Below are 7,730 nucleotides of genomic sequence, written 5' to 3'. Positions count from 1 at the left end.
AGATATTCCAACCGACCCCACTGTTCGCCTCAAAGAATCTAACAACCACTGTATGTTTAGAGATAACAGTCCCAAATCCTCAGACTGGCTCCGTAACTCTCACAAATCATCATTGTTACAACTGAGTTTATATTTGATTGGGGAGGAATATGTTCAGACAGTTATTAAATGCAGTTATAATTATTGTGAATCTTTAGTTTTAGTATTTCATATCACAAACGCCAGAAAACTTGTTTTGTACTAAAACATGAAATATGGTTAAAAAAAATGGTTAATAGCTTTATAGCATGGTAGGAGTATGGTGTGGATCAACAGTGTGGCTGAAACATGGAATTCAGATTGATGAAGGGAAGTGCACAGCAAACACTTTCATGTTATTTATTCAAGCTCTGTGCTAAACCGTGTGAATTTACTGTTACACTGATCTCGAAGTAAACACTTATTTCTGTATGGGAGGTATTATCACTCTATTATCATTTCTCTCATGCAATTAAAATGTTATGACTGTTTTAAGCTTACATGTTGCTGATCCTTGCAGACTGCAGTCATATCTGTTGGAGAATTTTGTGTGTTTAACACAACACAGGTTTAAATATACCGGACACGTGCTGCTTTGTCTTGTCTACCCAGAAAATTTACAACACATTTACAATCCAAAATGAGGCTATATGAATAAATCAGCACTTAACTCCTACATGAAAGGTGCTCAAAAGACGTAATGTTGAGTCATTTTAAAATATTTACTTAGAAATTGGTTCAATTTCTGGTTTTATAATCACCTGTGTTTGAGGAAAAATTGGCTTATGAATGTCAAGCAGCAAGTCTTTCCAAAGTAGGTATATCGTTTTGGAAGGTGTCTCTATTATATCTTTTTTTCCCCACAATAGTCTGAAAAAGAAATCAAATGAGTAATAGGAATAAATTTGCAGCAGGGCTGGCTGCAGTGGAAATGCAGATAAGTGTGGTTGACTCCACCCACGCTATGCTTTGGCTTCATGTTCCTCTTTCCGATCTTTCAGGTCAGTTTTAGGTGTGATGTCACAAAAAAAGCCCAGAAGGTATATAATCAGCAGTGTGAATCAGACTTTAAAGATATCACAAATGATGGAGAGGAGTGGAAGAACTTTCTTTGCAGTCCCTGTCTCTGTCGGTGCCCATCAGCTCGCTTCACTTTCAATGTGAGACGGAATGTAACTAGACCCACTATCTCAACACAGGCACTTTTATGAGCCTTAGTAGCTTTATTCAAATAGCATTCATTTAGAATCACATAAAGGGGAAAATTAAACCAGTTACTCACTCACAGACAGACTTGCACACTGTCTTATATGGAAATCAACACACATAAATGTATACACTACACATTAACCACACACTTCCTATACTAGAACACACGTCATGGCAAACATGACGTAATTCAACTTTCCAAAGTTGTCTTCATACAAACTTGAGTTTGAACTTGAACCAAATGTTTTGTAGAACCAAACTCCCCAACAAGGGAGGGTCCCACAGCTGGGACTGGAAAGAATCCTAAAGCTGCTTTTGGAGCGCTAATCTGAAAAGCCTTTTACCATCCTAGGGCCCATTAGCAGAATCAGTGTCTCTGGGAAACAGCAAATGATTGAGTGAGAGAGAAAAAAACACAGCTGAAGAAAAATGTTACAAGTTGTCTTTTTTTCTGCTTCTTTGAAATGTTTTTACACAGTGACAGATGTTTGGTGGAACTCCTATAGGAGTCTATAGACTGGCTGGGAAATCTATTTGATGTCTTTGGCACTCACAAGTTTTACTTACCTTAAAGAACACAGTGTGTTTCCTTTAATAACACGACATCAACAATTTCAGGTGTGAAATATGGAGTACCTCTGGGCTCTGTTCTTGGCCCTCCCATTGGCCCCTATGGGACCGCTCTTTCTCTCCCCCAGCTGTCATACCTCCTTCCAGATGTTTGGGATCTGGAGCTTTGTCCTCCAGGAGATTCTGCCTCTCCTCTTGTCTCTCACTGTCCCCCGGTGTGCTGGTTTCCTATCTCGTATGTGTGTGAATGCTGTGCCTTAGCTTTGCCTCTTGTGTGTGTGTGTGTAGTCTGTCCTCTTTCCAGATCTCAATGGTGGAGAGGAGGTTTGAAGGTTTGTTGTATGCGTTACATATTGTAAAGCCCCTTGAGGCAAATTTGTGATTCGTAATTTTGGGCTATATAAATAAAATCGACTTGATTTGTGGGTCCTTTCCCTGTTCTTGCAGTTGAGATCCACATGGAAGGTGCCAAACATCCCCAGCAGGTGACAGCCTGGACAGTCTCTATTTGTTGTCAACGCCCGTAAGAAGTCATGTGAAATCCAGTCGGCAAGAAGCCTCAGTAGGATGGGCCTTGGCTTTTTCTTAAATCATTATATGTGTCCTGTCTCTCTGTGTATTTTTAGAAAATGATTTCATGTGTGATCAACAGTATGCGTTGTCCTCTATCTTTTTACAAAGCAATTTGTAAATTGTTTCTTAACACATGCTATACAAATATATTTTTAGCCTAATGAATTATTTCCAATGAGAACAGTAAAGAAAAAGATTAATATCATGAATATGTGATTCTTACAGCCTTTGATGATGTTATGTAAGAATATGAATGTGTCAAGGCTCTCACTGCATCAAAGGTTTTAATCTCTAAAAGTTAGCCTGAGTATCCAACATAGAATAAAATGATCCCCATGCACAAGTATTTTGAAAAAGTTCTGGGATCTTTAGTAAACACTATCGATTGCTAACAAAGCCTCCTCTCGTGCCAGCTTTCATGCTGCTGCTTTTTGTTCTTGAAACAAAGGAAAAAAGGAAACTGGCACCAGGTTTTTTGCCTCCTGTCAGCTTTTGGCAGCAGTGCTAACCTTTTAAAGACATGAACAATGAACTCTTGCTCTTTCTATGTGCCCCTCTGTCATGAAGCTACAGAGCGTATCCTCACTACACAGATCCCCTCTGGATGATACAGCAGACTGTCTTTTATGTTGTATCAGTTCCTGCTTTAAATCGTTCACGTTCAGTAAGAATGGACAACCATATATGGATGTTCACGTGCACTAATTTTGAGCAGAAAGCAGTTTTTTCTTTGTTTGTTGTTGTTTTATTGTGTTTTACTTTTAGGTATCAGACTGAGCTCTCATTATGTTTCTACAAAACCATGTGTTCACTGGCAAGTTTTTCAATGATGATTTTCAAGATGAAGACTGATGCTTTCACATTCATCTTCTCAAAGTGATTCAGTATTTTTAAAGAGGGATAAGGGGTAGATGCCTTTTCAATGATTTTAATGTGGAAATGTTTTTGCAAAAAACAACAACATATCAGACACATTATTGTTCTAAGCAGACTATTTCTATATATGTTTTTATGTGGAAGTACCATTAACATATGTCTATGGAGTTTCTCAGTAAACCAAATAATAGGACATCTAGAGTTACTAGGTCAAATGCAACTGGATTATATTCTTGATTCTTAAAAGAATAAAATAAGAGGTAACAGAACGTGGGTAGAGATAAGAAAACTATGATCAGGATTAAATATCAGCGTCAAGCCATATGGACAAGGGGTCATAATACCAGAACGACATATTACCATGCACATGTGCAGTGCTCGCACATTATGGCACTTCACGAGTCTCACACCACCACTCTGGTCTTGAGTGAAACATAGCTAATCTTACTGTTGGCAATTCATTATAATGGCCTCTGGTGAAAAAAATGCTTTCACTGGATGGAAATTCCACCATTATTTTGACTGTAAAGCAGAAAAGGGGAACAACAGCACAGTACAGTGCAAGTTCTGCCTTCCAGCTGCCTGAATGTGGTTAATGAGAGGCAAGTTTTTCTTTAAATATACACTGAGCAGAGGACACATTTTTGATGCCAAAAGTCTCGGTTTACATTTTCTTTTCTAAGGTTACATTGTTCTGTTGTTATAGAATATCCTACAAAGTCCTCTTATTGATATTTCTGTTCTCTTTTCTTTCTTTGCATATTTGGTGATTTTCATTTTTGGTGGTTTAGGTAATCCAAAAGTAACGGACAGTAACTAAGTTACGCTACTTTAATACGGTGATACTTGGATTAGGTCACAGGACTACATTTTTTCTCAGGTAATTAGTAATTATATGAAATTACATATTCAAAGTAACCCACACACCCCTGTTTGTCAGTGCCTTCCAACGATGAGCATTTCCAAAACAACCTTTCAGTCTGTAGCCTCCATGTTTCTAAAGGAACATAGCCTATTCCTGGTTAAATATTACAAAAAAAACAAAGTCGACAGATTGTATGAGTAAGGACATGGTCTGTCTCCAAACTTATTTTAAGCAGAAAGTTGTTGATTCTAACTTATTTTGGAAGCTGTAGTTTGTGGTGCTGTTGAATTTAACTCTAATACTAATATAAATGGGGCACTGCAACAAACAATCTAATGCAGCACAATATGACAATATCAGGACTACAACTTCAGTGTAGGTATATGTAGGTATATGAACATGACACTACTTCCTGCATTGGTCCAGAAAGTTGCGATAATGACCATAAATCACTTATGCAGAAAAGTTTGAACATTGTAGAAAACTGGACTGGAATATAAGGAAAATCAAATGGTAAGCAGTTCCTCATACTGGCATTAAGATCAGGTGACATCCAGGCATGCAACAGTAAACAAGTAGCTTTTATGCACAGGCATTCATTGGCATACTAACAGCCAATTAGATCATAACATTTGATATTAGCGGAATCAAGGTAAGAAATCAGGCGGTAAACAAAGAGGCAGCAAGGAGCAGGGAGGTAAATACAGTAGCCTAAGTGACTGGCAGAAAGGAATGCAGACAGAAAGGCAAAGAATAAACAGGTGTGTTTACAGTAAAAGAAGTGTGTAGAAGCAGTTAGCAGTGAGACACGGGGTAAATTCACAGACCTGCTGGTGTTCAGGAAGGGGAAAAGTGTGTGAGAAGACAGGTGGTAAACAAGAGCTCGGTAAGCCGGCAGGGAAACAGGTGTTTGGGGACAGCACCATAATTTTTTATTCACATTTGCATCTTATAAATATTTGATAAATTAATAGTTTCCTCCATCTGGTGTGTGTTCTGTGCTGTTGCTGCGGTACATGGATGTTCTCTTCGTTCCTGTAGGTGTTGAGCAATCTGCATGCTCATTTGACTGATCGGCGTACTGAGTGACTAAGTGACTGTGTGAACCCGTCGCACAGGCTCACTCAGTGGGATCTACTGAAAGAGCAAAGAGAGTGAAGACGGTCTTTAATTTAAAATGTTCTTTCCTCATGCACTTTCCCCGTAAGTGGTGCCTCTCTGACATTCGGCTAATCTGTGTACACTAAACAATAGAGAGAGAGAAAGAGAAGAGTAGGAGATGAATGATGAGTGGAGCTGTCAACTATTATATTCGCCCTTTTCATAGAATGTTCTCATCCCACCAGCAGACATTTCTGTCGCTATGGTTTGTTAATTACTGTATGAGGTTAGACGAGACAGGGAGAAGAAAGCTTCGTTTTGGAGCTTCCTGCTGTGCTTTAAATGTTTGATAGTGCACAGCTGGAGTTATCAGGCCTACTTCCACTGCCCTGCTTGTCTCTTCATTCCCTTCACTTTGATTTTTGTTTAGACAGGAAAGCCTTTTTCAACTGACAAGATCAGTCTGGCTTTATTTTTACGAGCTCAGAGTTGAATATCAGTGTTAAACCCTTGTTTCCGAATCACTTGCACATCAGTCTTATACTTACTTGGCTGTGTGCTGTACCTTTAAAATGATCCGCAACTGCTGCAGCTTCTGTGTGTTAAGAAAATAAGTCAGCCTCATGATAAAAGCAAAGGGGTAATTAAAATGAGCTAATAGACGTTATTAGCTGCGATTGCGTTCAAACTTTCCCTGGAGACGCAGTGATCCTCCCAAACAGGATAAGTGTTTGAAACAGGTAGCGCAGTGTCTTCCTGAATACCAATTAGCTCTGACTGCTCGGCTTTCTGCGGCTCAACCATGTGAATCATTTGACAACAGAGTAGCCGTTTTTCACGGCTGGCTAATTCAGCACAAAGCCTGTGAGGGAGGTAGACAAGGAGCGCCGCTGGGAGAATGTCACGAATATTTGAGAAAGGTTAAAGAGAGAGGAGAGTGTGTTGCTATCATACATGCCATTCATCACTTTTATACCACACAGTTACAAAGGGCCTCTGTAGGTGTGTCTGGCTCTGTATGTGTGCAGGTATTATGGCAGATTGGCCCACTGTTCAAATGTATTTATGTGTGACTAGTGAGTGTGTGCCTTTGTACTGTACATTGTCCTCTTCAGAAAACCACAGCATTGGGCACTGGTTCTAACAAACAGCTTATGCATAGTTTTTACAGCACAGACTGTGGTTTGTGTGCTGTCTCCTAGCAGGGGCAATTTTTTGTTTAAAGCTGCAGTAGGTAACTTTTATAAAAAAATTACTTTTTGTTATTATTGCTGAAATGTCCACTGTGTTCTGACATTAATACATGAGACAAATCATCTGTGGAAATAATAAAAAAGCACTCCTAATGACATTTGCAAGAATCCACTGGGCCTGGAGGAAAAACACCAATCAGAGCCAAGAAAGATATAAAGATGCTTTAGGTTGGAAGCTTGAAGATAGCTGATTGTTGAGTCTCATTCCCAGGGTCCCAAAGTGTCTGTATTTGACACCCTAGAAATGAGATTCAACAGTCAACTATCTTTCTTGGCTCTGATTGGTTGTTTTTGTTCAGGCCCTGTGGATTCTTCCAAATGCCATAAGGAGCACAAGGACGAGCCAGGGGAACCTGATTTTTTTTCATAGATTATCTGTCTCATGTATTGCTGTCAGGATAAAGGGAAGGTTGGGCAAATATGACAAATAATAAATATTTGTTTATAAAAATGACCTACTGCTGCTTTAACTGTGACTATGACCATGACCATCAGTCCCTAACCTTAGCCAACCAACCCTCCTGGGAAGGGTCAAAGTCATCAAACAGGAGTCAGTGGGCGGTTAGAGAAAGATGGGAGGCCGCCAAGTCAGACGCTCCAGACCATCTGCATCATGGTCTGCAAGTCTGCATGTCACAAATTTCATTTAAATCTGTAATGAAGAGCAGGCACAGTGGTGTTTGTTGTTATTGGGGCAGGTCTATTTGTTATTGTTTTTTCTTTTTCTTTTATTTGGACAAGTATGATATTTGGATACTGTTAAAGTCAGACTAAATCTAATCATTTTGTCTCTCTATACAAAGTAGTTTTAGTTCCCAAAAACTGAATTAAGGCCCTTCTGCTATAATGGAAGTGCAAGATCAACGACGGGGGCAAGGAAAAACTGCCTGGCTGGTTAAGAGGCAGAAACCCTAGGACAGACTCTATCGGCTCTAGGTGGGTGGTCGTCTGCCTCGACCAATGTTTTTTTTTTTTTGGGGGGGGGAGACGAGAGAGAAGATAGACAGACAGATAGGTGCACAGCAACAACAGTAGGCAACAACTACACTAATAGTAGTGACTGATGATGATGAACATGACAAAGATGATGACGACGACAGCAACGATGGGGGACAATAGCAGTGACAATAGTAATAATAGTAACTGTAGTAAAATAATATTAATAATAATAATAACCAATAATATCAGTGATATTAGCAATTGGCAGTACAAGCAGGAGGCTCCACCAGGACTCCATAAGACTAGCTGAGAGTATCGAAGATGAT

Source organism: Morone saxatilis, unplaced genomic scaffold (assembly GCF_004916995.1).
Source record: "Morone saxatilis isolate NCDOM2014 unplaced genomic scaffold, NCSU_SB_2.0 Contig19, whole genome shotgun sequence".
NCBI lineage: Eukaryota > Metazoa > Chordata > Actinopteri > Moronidae > Morone > Morone saxatilis.
This window is presented reverse-complemented; position numbering follows the sequence as displayed.